The sequence below is a fragment of the Falco rusticolus genome, chromosome 14, assembly GCF_015220075.1.
Source record: "Falco rusticolus isolate bFalRus1 chromosome 14, bFalRus1.pri, whole genome shotgun sequence".
In the NCBI taxonomy this organism is placed as follows: domain Eukaryota; kingdom Metazoa; phylum Chordata; class Aves; order Falconiformes; family Falconidae; genus Falco; species Falco rusticolus.
Window position 1 is genome coordinate 1 of NC_051200.1, and position 24,337 is coordinate 24,337.

General features: G+C 53.4%; 1 long non-coding RNA gene and 1 pseudogene across 1 annotated transcript; both read right to left on the minus strand.

The window, feature by feature from the left end:
* Positions 1-651: 651 nt before the first annotated feature.
* LOC119157137 lies at positions 652-2,689 on the minus strand. The gene is made up of 4 exons (XR_005107400.1): positions 2,347-2,689; positions 1,639-1,787; positions 1,013-1,015; positions 652-663 (listed from the first exon to the last, which is right to left on the minus strand). It is a non-coding gene; the product is annotated as an uncharacterized LOC119157137 (long non-coding RNA).
* A 6,062-nt stretch (positions 2,690-8,751) lies between these two features.
* LOC119157547 overlaps positions 8,752-24,337 on the minus strand; it is a 31,435-nt pseudogene continuing 15,849 nt past the window's right edge.

A 24,337-nucleotide genomic window follows, 5' to 3' on the forward strand; every position in this document is an offset into this window, starting at 1 on the left:
AGCCGTTGGGACTCAGGGGGGCAGGGATCGGTCCACCGAGGTTTCTCCTTGTTGTCCTTGTCCTCGGAATCGCTACCGAACATAGGTCAATGCTGCTGGGCTTATTTAGGGGCTTTGGGACATACAGGAGTGGCGTCTGGTAAGGGGCACGGACTCTCCCCTCCCCTCCCCCTCCCCCTCCCCCTCCCCCTCCCTCCCCCCCCCTCCCCTCCCCCTCCTGTCTGTAGTTGGAGGGGGATCCAGGGCAGGTTTGGGTGATACACCCCCGCTCACGTCTTGCTGACTTTTCAAGCCCCACTCACATCTTGCTCATTTTTTAAGCCCCCACAGCATCTCTAAGCAGTCCCCCGTGTAGCCAAATGCCCCGACGCCTCTTGTCCTCTTTCATCACAGCTTTCCGACAGTGTTGATCCTAAATTGTCACAGGTTCAACACACTAAGAGCAGTCACGGTGGACGTTCTACTCCGTGTCTCTTGGCCCTCAATACCATACTGTCTAACCGCAGCCCATCTAGAGTAGCTCCACATTTCTGTAACACTACTTCCACATTGACAGCACAGTGGTATCTTCCTTAGAGAACTTAGTCCCATGCTGTCCCTGGTGGCTCACCTTACCGGCGTCACTTCTCCCGGGATCTAGCAGCCGCCTGCTGTGCTATTCCGCTTCACCAGGCTCCACCTCCCAGCAACCCGCTGGTCACAGCCTCAGGATCTGCTCCTGACACCCCTTATCGGGGGCACAGTCTCAGGGTCTCCTCCTGATACCCCTTACTGGGATCATATCGGCACGTCGAGGTGACGCAAGTCAAGACGGACATAAAAACACTATATCTACGTGGCTGGGTTCAGACAAAATGGCCAGAATGGCCTTTATTATCTGTACAGATTGCTTATATATCTTAGATAGTACGTGTGTCAGACCCTGATAGGCTTGCTGTCGTCTTCCTCTTGCTTGCTCTTTGCTCTTGCTGTAGGTGCCCGTTTGCTGCGGTTCTAAGCTCCGGTTCTACACATCCTGTTCACATACTTGTCATTTTTTGGGGCTGTCTTAAAGGAACACGACTAAGTCTTTAAAGTCAACTAACTCGTCTGCAGACACGCTGCAGACCCCAACACTCCACCTCCAGAGGAAAGGCACTGAAGAGCAGCCCGTGAGGGACCATCCATGCCAGTAAGCAGCTGTCAGCTGGGCTCAGGATGCTGAGCACCGCCCCCCGCCAAAGCCCAACTCACCGGCCAATGCACCACCCACCCCTGGCACTGGTCACGGAGCCTCCCCTCTCTGCTCAGTCCTGCGGCCAGGGGCAATCCCAGAGAGCCTCAAGCCTGTCTGGCACCACTGGCCCCAGGGAGAGCCCAGCTGGCTCTTCCAGAGCCCTGCTCCTCCAGCATGGCCCTGGGAACGGTGTCCAGGAGCGTTTCTGCCAGCACCTTCCCAGGAACGGACCAGCCTGGAGGGTCTCCTACCGCTCCCCCTTGCCCTTCTGGAAGATGGTTCTGGTGATTGGTCGGGTCACCAGGAGTCTCCCCGCATCAGCAGGCCCTTCTAGAGAGCGGAGTGTGGCTTCACACTGGCACAGCACGGCTCCCTCCAGCCCTTGGATGCTCCTCAGCCACTCACACCGCCACTTGGCAAACGGTATAATTAATACACTGAAAGGACCACGGCTGACCCGAGCTGGAGGTCACCCACTGCTCTGCTTGGCTGCCAGTCTCTTGTCCCTTTCTTCAGCAATGGTCAGGCAGATACCCTTTCCATGGGGCAGGGAGATCCATGGCTTGTTGCCCTGCGGCAAGAGACAAGAAGCCACCTCACATCATGAAACACAGACTCTCCCTCTTTGTGGGGGGAAAGCAGCACAAGCCCCTTAGGAAGGTGCTGAAGGCGTACAGGCCTACATCTGCCCCTTCTGGTCGCGTCCATCAATTACGCACTTCAGCCAAGACAGAAACGCCACCCCCTTCCAACCTGGCAGGAGAGCCCATGGCAGACAGCGAGACAGCAGAGGCATCGCAGGGGAAGGGCGCTCTCAGCCAGAGCAGCTGCCCCGGGCACACCCAGAGCCCAGCGCTGCTCGGCTCCCAGTACTCAGAAGGTTTAGAAAACCACAGGGCTGCTCCTCGGAAACATCCCCATTCCTACACTCATGGATGCTTCCCCTTCCCAGAGCGCTCAGCCCGGAGCAGGCAGAACCACCAGGAGCAGAGCCACAGCTGATGCCAGTGCTGAAGCTTCACCGTGTGGGAAGGCAGCTGCCCACGGACAACACCCACGCCTCTCGGTGTCAGCCAGCAGCCCCCAGCAACGGGAGAGAACCCACCCGCATCGTGTCCGTGCAGGCTTACTTTGCCAAAAAACAAAGATGCTGGAGAGCCTGGTGGCAAAGCTATTGCCATTGGCGTCCCTCACCAAGTGAGACACTTCAAAAGGGGCGCAGGTGCTCACGGGTGGGGCGTGGGCGTCTCCACAGCCATTGCCCAGGGCTTTGTGATGCAGGCAGCGCATCATGCCCAGAGGCCAATGTGATGCGGGTCTCCACGGTGACCGTGGGGGTATTTAAGGGGCGAGAGCCCTGGGGTGTCCACTCCCAGAAGAGCGACTCCCTCAGGAGGCAGCATCTCCCCTGGGTGACCATGGCAGGTCAGCGGCAGACGCCGCCAAAGATGCCCACGCATGAGGAGGCGAACACCCGCCCCCCAGCACCAGAGCAGGCTGCCCAGGCTGCAGACCCTGCACCAGGTGAGAGATGGGGCAGGAGGGCTGGTGGCGGTGGGACGGGGCCACATGGATCTTTCTTGGTGCTGCGGCTGGGCTTGCCAGCACTGGGGGGGCCGCTGTGCCAATGTAGCCACCTCCATCACCTGACTCCTGCTCTTCCTGCCCACAGGTGGGCCATGGGCAGCCGCAGGCAGCAGCACCTTCCGAATCTTCTTCCCAGAGCAGGGAAGCTGCCAGCAGACCCCGACAGCTTGTCCCATCTCCTCGGGTCTGCTGTGGTGAGTGGGATGCAGCCGGCAGGATGCAGAGCTGCAGGCGTGCCCCATGCAGCCCCACAGCCAACACCACAGCTGCACAGGAGACAAACCGGTGCCTTTTGAGGGATTCAGAAAGCAGCATGATGCTGGTGGAAAGGGCAAGAAGAGATCAGGTCCGGGCAGCCAGGAGCAGCAAGGCCCCTGCACCTAAGCCCGTGCATGACCCCCATGAACACGGGAGCACCAGTGCTGCTGGCAGGGTGTCTGTGCCAGCTTCCATGGGTACGAGGCATGTGGGGCCAGGGCACCAGGCACAAGCAGTACAGCAAGGCTCCAAAGCACCAGTGGGACGCTACAAGTGCATCCTCATAGGCAAGTCGGTGCGGAGCCAACGGAGGGCACTTAGGAAGCCGGAGGATGTGACACATGTGGCACACTGCTCCAGGAAGGAGGAAGATCTGCCAGAGCTGGAGAGGAGACAGCTGGCCCGCAGGCACCACCCGAGGAGGGGAACTCCTGCAAGCATGGCAGCCCATGTCCACGGGAAGCACTGGTCGAGGGCGCCCAGGGCCATAGTCCCTCAAGTGCCAAAGAACCACCCAGGGGCCCTGGCCAAGCTTGATAGCTGGGAAGATATCAGCACCAAAGAACTGTCCCAAGAAGAGGACATCACGATCCACAGCATCTGGGTCAACCCTTTGTTCCCAGAGCTTTTGGAGGGGTCCTGCCGTCCCAGCAGCTCTGGCACACACGCGGCAGGAGTCACAGCTGGGCACCTGCAGGATGCGTCTCCTGACCAGGCACATTCCACAAACACCGAGCCAGCAGCTGCTGCCCTGGCTGCAGCTGCTGAGGAAGAGGAGCAGCGCTCGCCACTCGCTCCCACAGAACAGGAGGCGGCAAAGGCACCGGCTTCTCTCTTCAGCAAGCAGGGCACAGCAGCACAGACAGGGAGCCAGGCACCTGCCCCACACAGCCCCACAGCCCACACCGTGGCTCTGCAGGACACAGCTCAGTGGGACGTAAGTGAGGTGCGGCACAAGAGGCCAGCGGAAAAGCAGGACTCAAAAAGCAGCATGATGCTGGTGGAAAGGGCAAGAAGAGATCAGGTCCGGGCAACCAGGAGCAGCAAGGCCCCTGCACCTAAGCCCGTGCATGATCCCCATGAACACGGGAGCACCAGTGCTGCTGGCAGGGTGTCTGTGCCAGCTTCCATGGGTACGAGGCATGCGGGGCCAGGGCACCAGGCACGAGCAGTACAGCAAGGCTCCAAAGCACCAGTGGGACACGACAAGTGCATCCTCATAGGCAAGTCGGTGCGGAGCCAACAGAGGGCCCGTAGGATGCCTGAGGATATGACACATGTGGCAGACTGCTCCAGGAAGGAGGAGGATATGCAGAAGCTGAAGTCGAGATTCCTGGCCCACAGCCAGCAGAGGAGGAGGGGAAGTCCTGCAGGAAGTCCTGCAAGCATGGCAGCCCATGTCCGCGGGAAGCACTGGGCGAAGGCAGAAAGGGCCTTAGTCCCACAAGTGCCAAAGAACCACCCAGGGGCCCTGTCCAAGCTTGGTTGCTGGGAAGATATCAGCACCAAAGAACTGTCCCAGGAAGAGGACATCAAGATCCACAGCATCTGGGTCAACCCTTTGTTCCCAGAGCTTTTGGAGGGGTCCTGCCGTCCCAGCAGCTCTGGCACACACGCGGCAGGAGTCACAGCTGGGCACCTGCAGGATGCGTCTCCTGACCAGGCACATTCCACAAACACCGAGCCAGCAGCTGCTGCCCTGGCTGCAGCTGCTGAGGAAGAGGAGCAGCGCTCTCCACTCGCTCCCACAGAACAGGAGGCGGCGAAGGCACCGGCTTCTCTCTTCAGCAAGCAGTGCACAGCAGCACAGACAGGGAGCCAGGCACCTGCCCCACACAGCCCCACAGCCCACACCGTGGCTCTGCAGGACGCAGCTCAGTGGGACGTAAGTGAGGTCCGGCACAAGAGGCCAGCGGAAAAGCAGACTCAAAAGCAGCATGATGCTGGTGGAAAGGGCAAGAAGAGATCAGGTCCGGGCAACCAGGAGCAGCAAGGCCCCTGCACCTAAGCCCGTGCATGATCCCCATGAACACGGGAGCACCAGTGCTGCTGGCAGGGTGTCTGTGCCAGCTTCCATGGGTACGAGGCATGTGGGGCCAGGGCACCAGGCACGAGCAGTACAGCAAGGCTCCAAAGCACCAGTGGGACACGACAAGTGCATCCTCATAGGCAAGTCGGTGCGGAGCCAACGGAGGGTCCTGTAGGATGCCTGAGGATATGACACATGTGGCAGACTGCTCCAGGAAGGAGGAGGATATGCAGAAGCTGAAGTCGAGATTCCTGGCCCACAGCCAGCACAGGAGGAGGGGAAGTCCTGCAGGAAGTCCTGCAAGCATGGCAGCCCATGTCCGCGGGAAGCACTGGGCGAAGGCAGAAAGGGCCTTAGTCCCACAAGTGCCAAAGAACCACCCAGGGGCCCTGTCCAAGCTTGGTTGCTGGGAAGATATCAGCACCAAAGAACTGTCCCAAGAGGACATCAAGATCCACAGCATCTGGGTCAACCCTTTGTTCCCAGAGCTTTTGGAGGGGTCCTGCCGTCCCAGCAGCTCTGGCACACACGCGGCAGGAGTCACAGCTGGGCACCAGCAGGATGTGTCTCCTGACCCGGCACATTCCACAAACACCGAGCCAGCAGCTGCTGCCCTGGCTGCAGCTGCTGAGGAAGAGGAGCAGCGCTCTCCACTCGCTCCCACAGAACAGGAGGCGGCGAAGGCACCGGCTTCTCTCTTCAGCAAGCAGGGCACAGCAGCACAGACAGGGAGTCAGGCACCTGCCCCATGCAGCCCCACAGCCCACACCATGGCTCTGCAGGACGCAGCTTGGTGGGACATGAGTGATGTCCTGCACGAGCTTGAGGCTGTGATCCAAGAACGCAGCCAGCAGCCGGTGGAACAGCGGCACTCGGCACAAAGCATGGATGCGGCGATGGCAGTAAAACCACGTGCAGCAACTGAGGATAGCGAGTCTACATTGGCTGCAGGCCCTCGGGGAGAGCCCAGCACAGCCTCTCCTGTCCCAGACGAATGCCAGGATGGAGAACACATGGCTTCTCCCATGTCTGGAGACCATCCAGGAGAGGCTAGTGCAGCCATCATCTCCCCAGCAGCACACGATCATGAAGGGGCTTTTTTGTTGCCTGAAAATGCTGTGGACAACACCGCCACACCACACCTTGCCCCAGCAGCAGAGAACGGAGACAATGAGACAGCTTGTCCCCTGCCTTGGGAGCCTTGGCACCAGGTGAGCCAGGGGCGCGTGGCCAGCACCGAGCATCCCCAGGTACCGGAGGCAGGCGCGGCGCCCGGGGCATGTGTGGCAGGGACATGGCTGGTGGACATCCTCTCCATCTCCTCCCCACCACCACCACCCCCCCGGCCCCCGCCCCCGCCTTTACTCTTGCTCTCCCCATGCAGGCGACCTCCCAGCACAGAGGCGACACGCAGCCCTCCTCTGGCTGCAGGACCGTAAGCCCAGCCAACCCGACACCTAACACTGCCAAGCCTACCACGAAACCCCATCCCCAAGCGCCGGTTTCTCCCCGCATCCAGTGACGGATGCTTAGCTCTCCCTTTGTTGTTCCTGTTTTTATAGGAGGCGCCAGGGTCTTGGCCAAGGAGGACGACAAGTGGGAAGACAGCCTGGAGCTCTTTCAGGACCCCCACTGCTGTTCCCCCGGAGGGCCAGGCAACCTCCGAGCAGAGTGGTAACACATCGCCCTGCTCCGGCTCCAGGGATGAGCCCGAGGATGAGCCAGGTACGTCCGAGTCGAGCGCTGCCTCGGCCGGGGCAGGCCCGGTCCGGCTGTCCCGGCGACCTGCACCCAGGCCAGGGCGGCAGGACTGCGTGCAGAGGGGCTGGCCGCTCCCTGGACACCCCTCCCTGGGGAAAGCCCTCGGTGGTGGGGAGCAGGCAGGACCTTGCCCATTACCTGCCCAGCCCCTTGCCTACAGCTCTCCTTCCACAGGCATCGCCGCCCTGCCGCACACCCCAGCTCGACGGCGACGGCCCTCCCTCTTCCGCAGGGTGCTCAGGGCTCTGCGCAGGGCTTTCTCCTGTACCTGCATCACGGCACAGCGAGAGCAGCAGCGCCCTGCTGCCAGCGGGGCCCATGAAGGTGCCGGCTGCCCCTGAGCCCGTGCTGCATGCGGAAGGTGCAGCGCAGGGAGGCACTGGAGGGATGGCTGCCGGGACTGCGCCTCACGCATTCAGCTGCCCTGAGGACATCGTGGCGCCAGCCTCTGCTGGCCCCTGCATGCTTTCTGAGGCCAATAAAAGCTGACCATTTTCCCCCAGGGCTCATGTGTGCCTGCTCCACCCTGGCAGAAAGACCCGCGCAGGCAAGGCCCACGCCAGCAGGCAGAGCTGGAGAGCCCCTGTGCTCCCTCTTCTCCACGCTGAGCAGAGCCTGTGCCCTCGGCCTCTGCCCATGCCGCTGGCATTCCAGCTCCCAACCAGATGGGGCCTCCGCTGGCCTTGCTCCTTGCGATCCGTTTTTTGAGTCAACGTGTCACCAGGGTGTCCCAGCACTGGCTGGGGCAAGCCCTGGGCTGGTGCTGGCAGCAAGCCGGCTGTCTGGCTTGACTACCTCAAGCTCCCTTCCCACTCACCTCTCTGCTATTCAAGCCAAGGACTTTGAGCATTTCATTTGTATCGTAATCTTAAGTCTGTTTTACCTAATGCTTGCCCCATGCCTCATCACCTTGGTATCCCAGGGAACCTCCCCATTGTAGGGGGGGTGGGAGCATGTACATTAGCCACTTGCCCCTCCATTTATAAGACCCTCCTCCCCTGCTCTAATGCTCACCTGTCATTAGCAGCAAGTGCAGTGCTGCACCCCATCTGTGGTCAAGTCCGTCCCCCCCCCAAAGTGGTGCGTGATCAAGACTTTCCTTCTACTCCCACTGCCAGGGCACTCCTGCTGCCCTTGGTCTCTTCTTCTACAGCCATGTGAATGACCTGCCAGAAGCAATCACAGGCCTTGTGCCTCTCATTCTGAAAGTCATACCCAGGCAATGCTTTGCTTGCAGGGATCAAAACAGGTTTTGTATCCCTGGACCAGCAGCTCTTTTCGTCAGGCTGGAGTACATTCAGGTACCAGCCTGGTGCTGTGCTGCGAGGCTCTCAGAAATCTTGCTGGCTCTGCTGTGTGGCTCTCGGGCTCCTCGTATCAGCACCACTTTGCCTGCAGTATATCAAAAAGCTGAGCTGGCATCCTGCGCACTGCTATGGTCAAGGCAGGGGTAGGTAACAACCGAGTTGCTCAGCCGTGTTACTTCTCATTGCTAAATGTCTGCTGCTGACCTGGATATCTAGTTTTGGTTTGGGGCTTTCTGCTCTCACCAGCCAACACAGTTGGGCCATTTTCTACTCAGTTTTGCCTTTGCCTTTGCCTTTAGCCTCCTGTTGTGACCTTTGGACTTCCAGTCTTCTGAAGTGGCTTTGATCGGCACCAGTACCCACATGGACCTAGTTATAAATCCACGGCTTATTTCTTGCACTCCAGCTTCCCATCTCATTCCCTGTTCCCTTCTTTAAAGCCTCTCTGCATCTTTTCAGGAGCAGTTTCAGGATACAGGTACATCCTGGGCACGTACAGAGGCTAAGCCATCCCTGTGCCTTGGAGCGCACCTGGGCTGGGGAGTAGGGAAGCAGGTGTAAAATGGGTCTTTCCAAAAGAAACAAATAACAAATATTATGCACACTCTGCTCCCAAGGGTGAAGCCAGACAGAAAATGGCTGCCCCACAGCCAGGGTTGCCAGGCACTAAAGCTGGACACAGCTCACTGGCCACCAGCAGTGGGGTTTGGGCACAGCTGGGCTGAGCTGCAGAGCTTCCACTACCAGCACCAGTGCAGAAGCAGGTGTCTGTGCGCTGGGAGGAGCAGCAGAGTCTCCCCAACAGCTTGTCCTAGTGCACCAGCTCCACTGTCTCTGCAGCACCCTGTGCCAGCTCGGGACTCTCCTGTACCTCCTCCTGTGCCAGCACCTGGCTGAGAGAGACCTGACGCTGGAACTCCGCCTTGGGCAGTGTGGCGATCTCAAAGTGTGGGAAGCGGGCCTGGAATATGCGGGAGGACAGCTTCAGCCGCTTGAGCACATCGGAGAAGAGGAACCAGTTGCAGGGCCTGCAAGGACAGCAAGGGGATGGTGGGTTAGGGGTGGAGGAGTATGCCCACCTCACTGCCTCCCTGCGACACAGCACTGCTGCTGAGGCCCAGGCACTATTCTCCGTGGGGTCCTCCTCCGCGGGGCCTGGGCAGACCACACGTACAGGACCCAGGCTCAGAGATGCACCTCGCTTTGATCACTATTTTGCAGGTCACAGCTTTTTAAAGCACTCAGGACAGGAACATCGGTGTGGAAGGTATGCCACCAACGGTGTCCCGGCAGCATCCCCACCCAGCAATGCCACACCAGAGGCTCCGTTTCCCACCCGGCCATTTCTCCTGGGTGCCGTATGTGTCCCTCTGGATGGACAGAAATTGGCAGGCACAGAAACTCACTAAACAGAAAAGTAGCACTTTTGTTGCTGCCTCTTCCAAGTCGCCTTTCGCCCCGCTGCAATCCTGGCAAATCCAAGAGCCATGGTGTCAGAAGGGGTGGAGAAGGGAGGACCGCTCCAGCGCTGTGCCCTGATGTAGCCTTCCCCACGATGGAGGGGAAACAAGTCTACTGGGACCCATCAATGCAAGCCACTGCTGCCCATTGCTGGAGAAAAAGAGGGCTAGGAGCAGCATCAGGAGGAGGAGAGAGGGAGGCTTGCAGCAGGTTTGCACGCGGAGATCCTTTACTACCCCTGCCTGCTCATTGAGGGCGGCCAGGTCTGTCCCAAGCAACGCAGGTTGCCATGCTGCCGCACAGCCAGAACTCTGCAGGAACGTGAGCAGCAGGACCCCAAGAGATGCACACTGCCAGACGCTGACTGCATTCCTACAAGGCCCTGCCTCCAACCCAGTGTCTCTAACCTGAATCTGAAGGAAAAGCACCACCTAAGGTACACAAGCTGCTCTTAACCTCAAGGAGCTGAAATGACTGATATGCTGCTGTCTGTGAAGGGGACACCAAGCCTGTGACCACCTGTGGTACAGAACAGCAGGCATCAGACAGATGACACAAAAACAGCTATTCCTTTTGGCTTTACCTGTGCTGCTTCTCAGTTTTGTGTTAAACAAGTCGTCCCTTAAACCCGTCTTTTCCGAAACCAAAGGGGTCTTTCCTTGCTCGATTCCCCCATGTATAGGTCTCCCTCACCCGTAGTCCCTCATTCTTTCTCCTCTTTTCATTAACTCTGGGGGAGAGGACCAAGGACCAGCCCCATGTTTACTCCTGCCCTCATTTGGATAAATCCTGCCGTCAAGTCTTTGCTGACTGCAACAAGAAGCCAAGGTGACCACCTCAGAGGTGGACTTCTGAGAATCACAGAATGACAGCATCACAGAATGGCTGGGGTTGGAAGGGACCTCTGGAGATCACCCAGTCCAATCTCCTGCTAAAGCAGGTTCTCCTAGAGCAGGTTGCACAGAGTCACGTTCAGGCGGGTTCTCAATGTCTCCAGAGGAGGCTCCACAGCCTCTCTGGGCAGCCTGTGCCAGTGCTCTGTCACCCCCAAGATAAAGAAGTTCTTCCCCCGTACTCAGATGGAGCTCCCTGTGCTGCAGTTTGTGCCCGTTGCCCCTTGTCCTGTCACTGGGCACCACTGAAAAGAGTCCCATCCTCCTGACACTTGCCCTTAAGGTGTTTGTAGACGTTGATGAGATCCCCTCTCAGTCTTCTCTTCTCCAGGCTAAAGAGACCCAGCTCTCTCAGCCTTTCCTCATCAGGGAGATGTTCCAGTCCCCTCATCATCTTGGCAGCCCTCCGCTGGAGCCCCTCCAGCAGTTTCCTCCCTCTCGAACTGAGGGGCCCAGAACTGGACACAGCACTCCAGATGCGGCCTCACCAGGGCAGAGTAGAGGGGGAGGATCACACAATCAGTCAAACAAATTCCATCTTACCCTATATCTTCTACTTGCTTCTCTGACTTGGGGCTCACAAAGTGTCGTTTCTACCTTCACATTATTCTAAGTAAGAGTCTGTCCAATGCTTCATTATGAGATGGCTCATGACAGGGAGTGTGCCACAAGAGGGTTACTGCTGCAGCAGCAGCAATTTGCTCCTTCTGGGGAAGCTACAATAGCACCATTCCTCAGTCTCTACCTGCAGAACAGGGATAAAGGTATCATCTCCTTTGGAGGAGTGCTTTCTGGTCTACAGGACACAAGTGCAACTCTGTATGGCCTGTCTCCTTAGCACACAGTCAGCTTGGGCTCTCAAAGTTTCCCAGGCGGGTATGAATTTATATTTCATGTTATCTCTCACCTGGAGAGCAGCCTAAGGCTTTCTTGTACTGTTGCTAGCCTCATAAGCTCAAGGGCTCTGTTCTGTGAGCTCGCCCTCCAGCCCAGCATTAATGTCACCCAAATGCTCTCTGCTCTGGGAAAAGATACTCACCCCCGAGACACTGACACTTGGAGGTTATAGCTGGGAAGCAGTGGCTTGTCTGAGAACTCAAACATGAAGTTGTCTGCTTCTTGCTCCTCTTCCTCCTGGTCTGAACTTCCTGGAGGGTTGAGCAGAAGATCACATCCAATGCTATCTTTCCCCTCTGCAACAAGCAAAAGAGACATTGGCATCACTCACAGTTTCACACCAGACAGTGCTCATCACTCCCTGGGGAACAGCTCTGCCCAGCTGAACCGGCTACCACTGCAATTTCCCATGAACCTTCCCACAACATCACAGCAACTGTAAGAGCCAAGTCCCGGGGGCTCTTCCTGCTCTCCTTCGAGCCCCTCATCTCAGAGGAACTCTGTGTGAGCGCTGGCTGCTCTGCACAGCAAGACTCCACTTGGTGACCGCATCAGGTAGAAAGAACATCTTATGTCATAGCAGCAACCTTTAGGTTTACACTGATCCCGCACACAAGACGAGGCACGGCCTGCTTGCAAAACGAGCCACTTTGACTGGTAGTCTTTTCTTGGGCCAAACACGTGCTGGCCCCCAGGCTCTCCCTGAAACAGCCTCAGTCCCCTCTGCTTTGCCAGCACAGGTGTCCTCAGAGCCTGCGCCAGAGCAGGAGGTGGATGTATGAGGTGCTTTTTCTGCACAGATCCTATAAAGGAAGGCACTGCGCTCTGCTTGTTGAGTACTTCTCCATCCGGATTCCACTCTTGACAACTGTCAGCAGGTTATCTAGAGGTGTGTGCCAGCAACCGTGTCTAAGTAAGGACTGCAAGGCTGTGCCACCAAACTGAGCAGCAGATCTAAAGACTAATACAACCAAACAACACCAAGCATGACTTCAGAGAATCAGCCCTGCAGATTTCTGGCTTGAAGCTGGCTGTTCCAGGAGGTACCTCAGCTTCAGCAGGATTTGTGTCCATAAGAGATGGCAAATAGCGCACTTGATCCATCAGCCATTTAAAAGCAGTTAAATTTACCATTCACTAATCTGAATTGAAAAACCATCTGTTGAAAAACAGCTTGCTGTCTGGATTTCATTGTTAAGAAGTATCAATAGTCTTAGGTTTGCAGAGTGGTTTTTGTCCCGCTGAGATAAAAGAGAGTAACTCCAAAAACTTCCAGAAAATAGAGTTCAGATTCTACAGAAAGAAGTCAGACCAAATGTGCTAGTGAGCAAATAAACCAATCACGCAAAAGTTCAATACCACCTGCAAGAGAAAAGGCTGGGGAAAAAAAGAAATCTTATGGTGTGCTGCATGAGAAAGCTCCACGCACCATACTGCTCTACAAATCAATCCAGCACCCAGTGAGAATGTTATTTTAATAAAGAAACAACAGCAGATGACAGGAGATACAGGCTCAAACAGGGTCTCAGGAAAAAAAAGAAGGAATTTCTTAGTCCTGCCAAGGGAAAAAAAAATCCCTAAGAAACAGAAAACCAGAGTACTTAAATCTTCAAAACTCATTGTAGAATAGGACAAAAATAAGTGACATGAGTATTGGTCTGACATCACTGCTAGGCAAAGCTCAGATGCTATCACCAAAAAAATTCCAATTTCTTGAGCAACCCAGGAAAAAAAGAATTAAATGCATTTAATGCGGCAACACAGTCCAATGTCTGTCCTGAAAACTCTTCACACTCGGTCCTGTCCGTTAGCCCAAGTGAAAGCTGCGACAAGAACAGAAACATTCTGTACCACTGCAGAGTAACAGGGAGACAATCAGACACAACAATGCTACTCCCAGGTGTAGAACAAGACCCTGGCGTGGGACTTTGTATCTGGAACTACAGTAGTGTGAAGTCCAAGATGCTGATGACTTTACCAGACTCAGACCTCAGAGATCCCACACCCTGGCTTCCCTCATTATCTTTCGGCTCCCAGAGATGTGCAGACCTAAAGGAAAATGTGGACAACATTCTTGCCTCAAAGAATAAAAACAGATCAAGCAGGGGCCTGGGATTTCTCCTCCACCCTGAGGGACATGCAATGCTTTGTGCTTCAGTTAGTGGACCTGATGGAAGGCAAATTTTGAAGGACTGAACCACTGAAGGAGGAGGACTTTTTTCTGCTGAGCTGGTTTGCTGCCTATGACAGCTGGGAGCAGCTCCGTTACTCCAGAGCTGAATGAGGTAATCCCCTGCCCTGGGCAGTATTTGCTCCTGGTGACCCGAGGTGACTGCTGAAGGTAACCAAGCCAAAAGGACCCATTTCAAAACACTCAGTAAACGCCACTGTAAAGAAACCAACCCCTTCTCACAGGCTCAGGCATCTTGCCCTTCCTTGCCAACTCACACAGTGCCCTGGCAAAGCACAGGTGACAGTGGTCTAATGCTGCCATTTCACCACTGCTGTAAGCTGATCTAGGTGTGGATGGAAAGGAAGGTCCCTTTCTGTGCCCGCTGAAAACAGACCTGGCAGGATAAAGGATTACTTCCCAACTGAGTTAGTTCCTTGCCACAACTTGCCACGCAGCCTCCCAAAGGCAGTGTCAAGGGCAGCACTGGGAACACTCCCTGCTGAGGGGCAAAAGAAGGGGCAGTGTGACTGAGCCTCTCACTGCAGCGTGGTGGTGATTTGGCTTGGGATCTCTGTCACCCTCTCTCCAAGCCAGAGACAGAAATATCCCACATCATCACCAAAGCCACAGGGTTTCAGAACATTTTGCATCACTGACATTTCTGCAGGGATATTCGCTGATGTCTGGGAGGAACCTATGTTCTCCCAAGAGCTGTGCAGAGGTAACTGTTAAAGTTTGAAGCACCTGAGATGCAAGCATCAGGCCAGTCCACACTGGAAGGATCTTTACGGCAACGAGGATGAAATGACATTTCTAGGGAAGGGTACAGGCAGATAATGTGGGATTTGTCTGGCTTGTTAACCAGCTTCAGGTAGCGCAGGAGAGATGGAAGACAAAACCTGACAGATGGCACCACATGAATGACAGAGACCCAGCCGAGACGTATCCACAGTGGCCAGGATTTAGTGTGAAGTCCCAATGCAAGAGGTAGGACATGCCTGACAGGGAAAGTAGTCTTTTTCCACCCTCAATTGAAGAAATACTCTGAAAATCTCGACTAAGGTCCAGGGGAAGGAAAGGAAGTGCAGTGCCCAGCGCTCCCTGGGGAGATTTTCCATGTATTAGCCAAGGGTCTCAGCAAGGCCTTTCTGAGTGGTAAACTGCCACTACCGATGGCATCCCAGCACTCCTGCATTCCTCCAAGAAACACCAAAGACTCAATGGTGGTTTGCTTATTGAAAAAAAAAAGCCTTTTTTTTTTTTTTTTTTTACCTATGGGGTGGAGGACAGAAATGTGGGAAGACATGATGCAAGACAAGATATTTCAAGACAAGACAAGGGCTAGGGAAATGAAAGAACTGAGACAAGCAGCTAATTTGAACAAAACACAATTGGCTTGCTTTTCCAAGATCCACCTGTTCCATTTCAGGCATTAGGGTATATGAAAAACAAGATGGCACATTTCTAAATTACTTGCATGTGGCAGTGGGCCTCCTAGAGAGGGTATGACAATTGGCAGTTTAAATCTCATGCCAGGATCCTCAAGAGGAAAGGACGCTGATGAACAGGACACAAGCAGATACTAGAACTCAAGCACATCAGCTCTCTGGGCAACCAAGAACTCAGCATGCTGTAGTAATCAAAGCAAGCCAAACTCTCCTACCCACAAAACCACACACAATTTTCCTCCCTTGTTTATCAAGAGGAATCCAAGTGGGAAACAGTGACAAATCAAAAGAGGTAATATCTTTACTTTTAAAATATTCAAGTCAAAGAATAACTATTTTTCTTGTGGTAAAGAGGCTTCTTCTTAAAGGACTGCGATAGTTTCAGGAGTGAGAAATTCAGAGGAAGGAGGTTGTGGTTTGAACAGTCTTCTTGGTGCGCCTGAGGTGCAAAAGCCTACAAATAAAGTGTTCTTAGGAGTACAAATAAAGTGTTCTTAGGAGTAAAGAATTTCTTTTACTCTGAAATGAAGAGACACCACGGTCCTCCAAGGATAAGTCCTCTACCAAGAGTACCCTTCCATATGTATCTGATTTTTTTCATTTCTAGGAGGATGTCGGGAATGACTATGTGAGCAACTAAAATCAACAGCCTTCTAGCTTGCCAGCATACGTAACCCAAGTCTTTATGAAGGGCTTGACAGTGCTGATCTCCTGTCTCAGAAGTGGTTGGGAGGGACACTGCAGTCTGCCCAGTCCCCCAGCTAGATCCAGAACATCTTCACTCATGGACCCCTGGGGAACGGAGCAACACAGGGAACAATTTGTGGACCTTGTGCCTGTATCATTTCAAGAAAACTTCTAAGATGGTAACCACAATTTCAGAAAGTGACAGTAAAAGGTACAAATCATGCCTTCACTGGGAAATGCCCAGCACTGTAAGAAGAGGACCTCACCTGGATGAGTGCCTCCCCTCCAAAGCGGAGGAGAGGGATGGGCAGCTCTGGGAACCTGGAAGTTCAAGACTTCTACACCTCGAAGGAATAAGTATGTCCTCTGCCTTCCTTGGGTTTATCTTGATGACTGGTTAGCTGGGGAGTAGCAAGAACTGCTACAAGAATAACATGCTCCTGGATCGATACCCAAAGACCCTCAGGAGGCACAGCAGCATGTGGATTCTAGCCTTGCACACCGTGTTCAGCCTATTTGGAGGGATCTACACGTGCAGCTTCCCAAAGAAAATGTCCTTTTCAGGAGCAACTACCAGCATGCAACATGACAGCAAGATCTCTAAGACATGAGCTGGGAAGGACACGGACAGACCTGAGTGAGTGATGTGTCATTACCTAGCATTACTTCTCTCTGCTCTGGACTTTGGGTATTAGCTTTTCCCCACCCCGCCACCCCACTGCCCATGTAAAGCAATATAGGATCAAACAAGACGAGGCTTCAAAGTTTTAGCCCCTTCAGTAATGTATATATGTACAGTACATGAAAGGGCATAGAATGAGCTCACCTAGTACAGAGCTGCTGTAGAAGTCCCACGCTGTTCGAGGATCCCCATCAGTGCGCCCCTGGAGATCCAAAAGGTAATCTAAAGAGAAAAAATGGAGAGGATTAACATTTAGCTACTGGTCAAAGCATGACCCTGGCATGCATATCCATTGATCTGGGGTGAGCCAGTTCACCTCTGCTGCTTTTCCCCACTTTGCAGTTAGGCATTATGGGGAAAGCTGAAACCTGACTTGCAAGAAGGTACCTCAGGAGAGGACAACGCGACCCTGTGCCTGAGAACATGAAACGGAAGTTGAAAAGAGAAAATGGACAACACTAAGTGGCTTGGAAAGAAAGGTTCTTAGGGTGGATTTGAGTTCAAAATTACATCTCCGACACCTGCATGTATAGTTAAGCCTGGAGGAGCTCAGACAGACAGTGGCAAACAAGTTTTTTTCAACACGGGAGACTTTCTGCCTTGTATCTTTCTGGGAACCACTGCTACTCTAGCTGTCTCTTCCTTGCTGGGATGTAGAAGCCGCAACACTCATCTTGCTTCTACACAAACAGCACAGAAAGCGGGTACGCTTCATTCCCGGCCATAGGGAGCCAAAATGGTCCTTTCTAACAACAGCAGGCAGGCAGCATTTGGGCAGAGCTGTTTTCAAGTAGAAGGCATCACCACTTGGCAGCAAAAATATGCTCACTCAGGTTATGCAGTGCAGTGTAACTGGGAACTGTGGAACAGTCTCCAAGCCTCATACACAGTACTGTCTTCAGTTGTGTGACCACGAGAGGTCACTGCCACCTCCTTGCACGTTAAAGACTGAAAAGTGACTTGCATCTTATTTGGAAAACCATATACAATTCTATAATCAAGGTTTGGGTGGTAAAACAACATACACATGACAGGACAGAACTAAAATTATTCAGTCACCTGCTGCTCAAGTACTTCTAAAACATCTGATACCTAGATTTGGTCCCGTATGCTGCCAGACAGGACGGATGGAAGCACTGCTGCTCCCAGGCTTGGCACCTACCACAGAGGAAGCGCTTCATCACTTCACTGGTGGCAAGCTTCACAGCTGTCTGCCCAGAGTAAGTGGCCAGAGTGGGATCAGCACCATAGGAGAGTAGAAGCCACATGGTTTCCAGGTTGTCATTTGCTACTGCATCATGGACAGGCCTGCAAGGACAGAAGCATTAGCAGAAAAAGAAGAGACTGGATGGGTCCGCAAAGCAAACGCTCTGTTTTGAGTTAAAACAAATCTAGCAATGACCAACAGCTCATCCTGAAAAACACGCCCTGCTCCCTGCCCCTACGCTTCTCAGTGCTTCCCCAGATGTTCCCCTCTCACTGGCTTGCCTTGTGCCATCCTGTGCACTGCAGTTCACGTTGGCACCGTGCTCTAGCAGAATGTGGAGGATGTCGATCCAGCCTCGCGCACAGGCTTCATGCAGAGCTGTGTAGCCAGCATTGTCACGATGGTTCACATCACTGCTCTTTTTCTGCAGGCAATACAGCACTACGTCCTACATGGACAAAAGCATTGCAGGCCTGGTTACACACAAACCCAGACAAGGCAGCCCAAGACACAGAGCAGAAAAGGGCACCAAAACTCACCTTATAGCCCAATCGAGCTGCTCGCTGCAGAAGGGTCTCCCCTGCATTTTTGTTCACAATCAGCCGCCGAGCTCCAGGAGGAATGTTCTGGGCCATGGGCAATTCAGGGGAACTCCCTGAGACCCGACGGGACTTACAAAGCGTCCACAAGTCTTGGGGCTTCTTCAGAGAGCGCATTTTGGGCTGGTTCCAGCAGCCCTTCCCCTGAAAAATAATGGAATACAACTCCTTGGCACATGTGGCCGTGTCTTACTAACAGGAGTCCCCTTCTCTCTCTTCTCCCCACACGTGTTCCCCTCATCTGTCCAAGCCATACCTTCCCCTCATCACAGATCCCTGCCAGGTGTTTGGTTTTACATTTGCGTTTTCCTGATGGTTTCTCCAGCTCTTCTTGGACAGGAGAACTGTTGGAGGGCTCCAGGAAGAAGCCATTCCGAAAGTCTGGGCGTCCTTGAGATTTTCGAGGGGGTGGGGAAAGCCTGCTCCTCAATCGTAGCTCTGTGCCTTTACCCTTCGCAGACTCCTTCCGCTTCCGGTACCTAAAGTCTAAAGGAGAAACGGGAATGAGAAGCTTCTCTAGGTATGGCACGGAAGGCCAGCAACCCAGACCTCTGCCCCCAGGCAAAACAAACTGCCAATCTTTGATGGCTGCAGATCCATGGCGGAGGCACTGCAGTAAGTAGAAGAGAGTGAGTGCACAGATTCTCCCCACCAGGGATGGACTCAGCATGGACACAAGACACAAGTGGTCCTGGTCCAAAAAGGCCAAGCTATTTCCCTGAAATAGCAACATCCCGTAGCAAGGGCACGACAGCAGCAGGAAAACAAAGTATGGAATAAGAAAGCAAAGCCCTGTGAACAAATAACCACCCAGACTTGTATGATGCCATACACCTCCCTCTGTGCAGACGATCAGTGCTGGAATAAAAAAGGTTACAAAGGAAGAGCCCTGCACAGACCAAAGGACAGAGGAGGCATCTATACACAGCTCTGCAGTGTCTCTCAAGCCTGGCTCTCCCCGCAGCTTTGGGCACTTCGTTTGGGAACAAAGACTTTGCTTCATTTCTAGGTGAAGAGCTAGGGGATGCCCCAGTGGATCACTTCAAGGAATCGAAAGGATAAACTCCAGGAACAAAACTTTACGTCTGTTAGGGACACTGCTGCCTTCAGTGCCAAGGCAGGTTTTGCAGCACTCCAGTAGCAGCATCTTCAGCTTCCAAGGTACGCCGAGACTCTAGATTCTCCATGTCAAGCACCGCAATATAACTTCCATTTATGTTTTGCTACTGCTAGGAAGCATGGGCCACAGATCCTGCACAAAGAAATGGGTTTGGCCAAAATACCTACCAAAGGTAGAACCACAAATAAATCTCAAAGCAAGCACATCTCAAGTACTGCTGTGCTGTTCTGTCTCCACATCTCAGGAAGAAGAGAGTGGAAGTGGAGAAAGGCAACCAAAACAACGGAGGAGTGGAAAAGCTGCCCTACAAGAAAGACTGGGATTCCTCAAGCTGGAGAGGAGAAGGAAGAGGAGGATGTGACCAAAATCTGAAAGAATCATTCCAAGGTGGATCAGCTGCGTGGAGGAATCCTGTTCACCCAATCCTGCAGCACAAGACTAAGGAGCACTCCATGAAATGAGTAAGGGGTCAGTTAAAAAAACAGACAGAAGAAAGGACTTTGCACAGCACAGAGAGAACTTCAGGGCTTCATTGCCACTGGAGGTGATGGAGGCAGATGTTATCTGCAGGACAAAATAGGACTTAGGCAAATCCATGGACAACAGACCCATCAATGAGCTGTAGAAGGCCTGAGCACGGACAACCCTAGTTTAGCTGTTCTGCATACTGGGGAAGCCTAGGCAGCCGAAGTCCAGGAAGCAACCGTGCTCAAGTCCTGGCCCTGCACAGCCTCTGTGCTTGCCGTGGTCAGAAGAAAACTGCAGGCTAGACAGACCCCAACACAATGCAGCATGCAGGATTGTACTTAGGCAAGGAACAGGAGACATCTCCTTGCTCTGAACAAAGTGGAGCGCACCCATGAGATGTGGTCTGGGGCAGAAGTTCTGACTTCCACCACACAAAACACGGCATTTGTTTTCAAGCTTAAGCACAACTCTCAGGCTACAACTAAGCAAAATTTTAGCAAAGAATGCAGCACGCAGCAATCACTAGCCTGCTTGCTGTTTTGGAAGTAATCACTGGACGGAGATTTCTGCTGGGCTGTCTGTAACACTGTCCTCCTCTTTTACAGCACTGCAACACTTTCACAACTAACCCAGGGCAATATACAAGGACTTGAGATGCTCCTTCTCCGGTATCTGATTCCTTCTGCCAGCGTGCAGTGGCTCTGTATTCTACAGCAAAGCTTTTAAAGTAGCCCATCAGTGTAGGTTAAATACTCCTCACTTGGCAGGTTGCCTATCCATGTCAGGGAACACCTTCCCAGCAATGAACAGCACCCTTGGGCTGTGGAGGAGTCAGGTAGGAAATGGCATGAACCTAAGAAGAGTCGAGAACATGGCAAGGAAGAGCCAAGTCTCTTGACTGGTATGTGAAGAGAAAGGGGTAAAATGCTGACACATCAGACAACACATAGTGAACGGGACGGTGTGTGCTTGCAAGTGGCGTGCTCCAGCAGCCCCTGCACACACAGCAGAAGGAAAACACAGCAACTCCATCGCTCCTCCAAGCACAGAAAGGAGGTGGACAGTGGGTTCCTCTAGCCCAGAGGTCCAAGATGTGGTTCTGGCAGGGATCTGCATCTATTTTCACTCTCTGCAATAGCCAAAGGAGACAGAGGAACACCACTGGCTTAATGCTTTCACCAATGTATGCACCTCAACTATAGCTGAGCAGCACTGACACTCCAGGGTGTGCACTCCTAGGTGAGGAACAGCCAGTCCAGCTGATTGAGCAAAGCGGTCTTCCTGAAAGCAAGGCAGTATCAGCCAGAGAGGAGACACAGCCAGTGGATTCAAGCATTATCTTCACCATCAAAGGAATAAAAAAGTGCCCTTTATCTAAGTGCTCGTCCCAAAGCCTAGGGGCCTTGCTTGTTTCTTAGGTGCGCTTGATGATGAGGTGATATTAGCAACCAAGATTGCTTGTGTTGATCCCTCTCCTGGAGACGATTCAGTCCCTGTGAGCCAGGCATCTGTCAGTGGATCACCCAGTGGTGACACAGATTTTTTAGCTAGCACAGGACACAGTGGTCTGCTTTCTCCAAACACGTGAGCTGGGCCCCTGTCCCTCCTCTGGCTGCCAGCCAGCTTACAGTGCCACAGTGACGCCCAAGTCCTCATCTCTAAAGCCAGCCATGGTTCTAGGTCACAACTTCTGAATCCAAAATACAGAAGCTCACCTATCTGAGGGCCAAGCAAGCAGTCCCTGAGGACCCAACTCCTACACTCTCCTTAGCTGCATTTCTAGCTAAGAAGATTCTAATCTGTATTTGGCCTAGGCATTTTGCTACCCTTGTTTCACAATAACAGCAAAAATTAATGGTGAATGCCCTTCCTACCTGCATAAACCTGTCTCAGTGTCTTCTGGTGATCTTTTCTGCACCTCTAAAATCTGGACAGAAGACAGACACTCTTAAGATGTGTGGTAAAGCTCCTGGAGAAAACCCTCCTGAATGCTGCTGCACTCAGACTTCCTCCTCAGGCTCTGTTTGGAACCAGCAGCAGCAGCAGACAGTCTGAGAGCACCCTTGAACTAACTGAAAAGATGCCAGGAAGCCCATCAGAAACCTTACTCCTGGTCTCACAGAAGCACCCAGACAATGCAGCAATAGAGTAAAACTGTGCCAGAGAAGAAACATAGCTTGGGAGATCAGCTGGTGGGAGGACAGCAGCCACCTCTACTACTTCTCACAGCGCCTCAGCAGCATCTCAGCCTCTCCTGAAGACTGGCGATCGGAGTCCTGTGGCAGAAGGCAACAGCTCTGTACCCACATCACCTCCAAAAGAAGGGCCCAAGCATATGGAGGGCTGGCAGAAGCACTTCCCCCAACACCACGGCTCAGACATGCTCTTCTGCAGCCCTGGCAGAAGTTACCTGTGGGATGCTCGGACACAGCTACAAGCTACCAGCCAGCTGTCAGCACACACACCGAGACACCAGTACGCTGCTGGATGAATCCCAGCCTTACTCCCAACAGCCTCAAACTTGCCCCACACGGGCTGAGAGAAGGGACCATGGAGACTGCTAAACCTCAGGGAAACACAGATCACAGATTCGGTTTTGACCACATGGTCTGGGCAGTTATGTAAGAAAACACAAGAGCAGAGGTAGAGCAGTGAGTGGGATGCAGGCAGGTGGCACAGCATCCTCCTCCTAGCAAAGCTGCAAATACAAACCATGGTGGGGGATTTTTCCATCACTTGCAGACACTCTAGCTTTGTTAATCCTCTCATCCTTGTGCTCCTTGGTGCAAGCTTGCAAGTTGCCTTAATAAAGCAAGACAAAATGTAAAGAAGCCCAGCTGAATTGTGATGGCTCCATGTCCCTCCACTTCAGCCAGGAATGCTGACTACTCCCAGGGGCCCATTCTTGTCCAGAAATATTTCACTGTGCTACCTCATCCTATTCTCATTTTCCCATGCCCTCTCTCTTAATCTGAGAGTAAGATCAGTATCTAATTAGGCACACAAGCTGCTGTTTCCTACTCCAAAATTTACTGCAATATTTTTGAAAGAAGAGCTGATCAATTGAAGCAGACCACGCTGTGGACATCAAACCATTAATAATGACGGAGTTTCATCATTACCAAAAAAAAACTAACAAAATCCCCACCAAAATCCCACATGTAATAAAAAAAAGCAATAAAACAACAACACCCCGTGCTGGGCCACAGCTTGATACTGGAACCCCCCTTCCCAGATTGTACCTGCTTTGGATTTTCGCCTCCTGTGGGGGTAGCCCACTCGCTCCTCCTCTCTCTCGGTCAAATATTCCCCCGTCTGGTATTTCCGACTTTTCTGTCGTCTCCTTTTCTTCCTTTTGATGTGGCTGTCATCTTCCTCCTCCTCGTTGGGCTCCCACAGCTGCCTGGGTGATTCCACTCTCCAGGGCAGCTCCCGATTCCTCCTCGTGTAACAGCTGCTCCTCTCAGACAGAGACCTGTCCCTAGGCCCTGCGACTGTGACAGTGTGATGTCCTGTGGGATTTTCGCAGCCTGCGACGTTTCAAGGATGTCTCCTCCTCCCCTTCCTCCTCCTCTTCTTCCTGATCCTCCTCCAACAATGGTAAAATCTCCTGACCGCTCACATCACACTCTCCTGTCACACCAGCAGAAGAGCCAGCGATGCTTCCTGCAACAAAGTGAGATCTCTAGCTGACAAAAAAGCCAAGAGTATCTACAAGAAAACCCCTGCAAGGCAGGACAGAAGGCAGGGACAAGGCCACGTAAAAAGGGAAAGGCTCACAGTCCACCCAGGACTCCCAGCTGGGTCTCCTAGCACCAACTCACCCGACTGACTGCGTGTCCGACTGCTCAGCACCACCGGAATGAAATCCCGAAAGTTGTTCTTGGGCTTCTTCTCAAGGTAACCTGTGGGGAAAACTGCGCCTTGAGAAAACATGCTACAGATCTGTCCACGCAAGTCTGCTGGCCTGGGAAGGGCTGTTCAGCATCACATCGCAGCTCTGTTTTGGATCCCAACCCACTACAGGAAGCCACTAGCTCCAGAGGCTGTTCAGCTTCAGAGTAGCAACAGTTTGGCCACATGGGCATTAGGGTGACAGGAACCGCTGCAGCCTGACCCCGCAATAATACATTGCCATTCACAAGGGTACCTTCCTCGTGGCTGTCCCCACGGTGTGCTGGCGATGGGAACTCCGTCTTTGCTGGCCTCCTGCGCTTACGCTTTACCCTGAGACTGTTGTGATCTTGCCCTGATCCCAGGCCGCTTCGGCCTTCTCGCTTGCCAAGGTCATGCAGATCGTCATGGTGTTTTCGCCACTGTGAATGGAGGACATGGACTGAAGCCTGAGCTGCCAAATGACTGAGCTGGAGTAGCAAAAGAGAAGGGACAAAATGCTGTCCCCTACTCATCATGCTGGTGCCCTCCAGCACTTTTGACACCCCAGATCCATTTTTGCTCTAGATAACCTGCAGACACGGGTACATTAATCCACTGCCAGGTAATGCCAAAGAGCATGGGCGGAAAGCCCTGTGCACTCAGCTGTG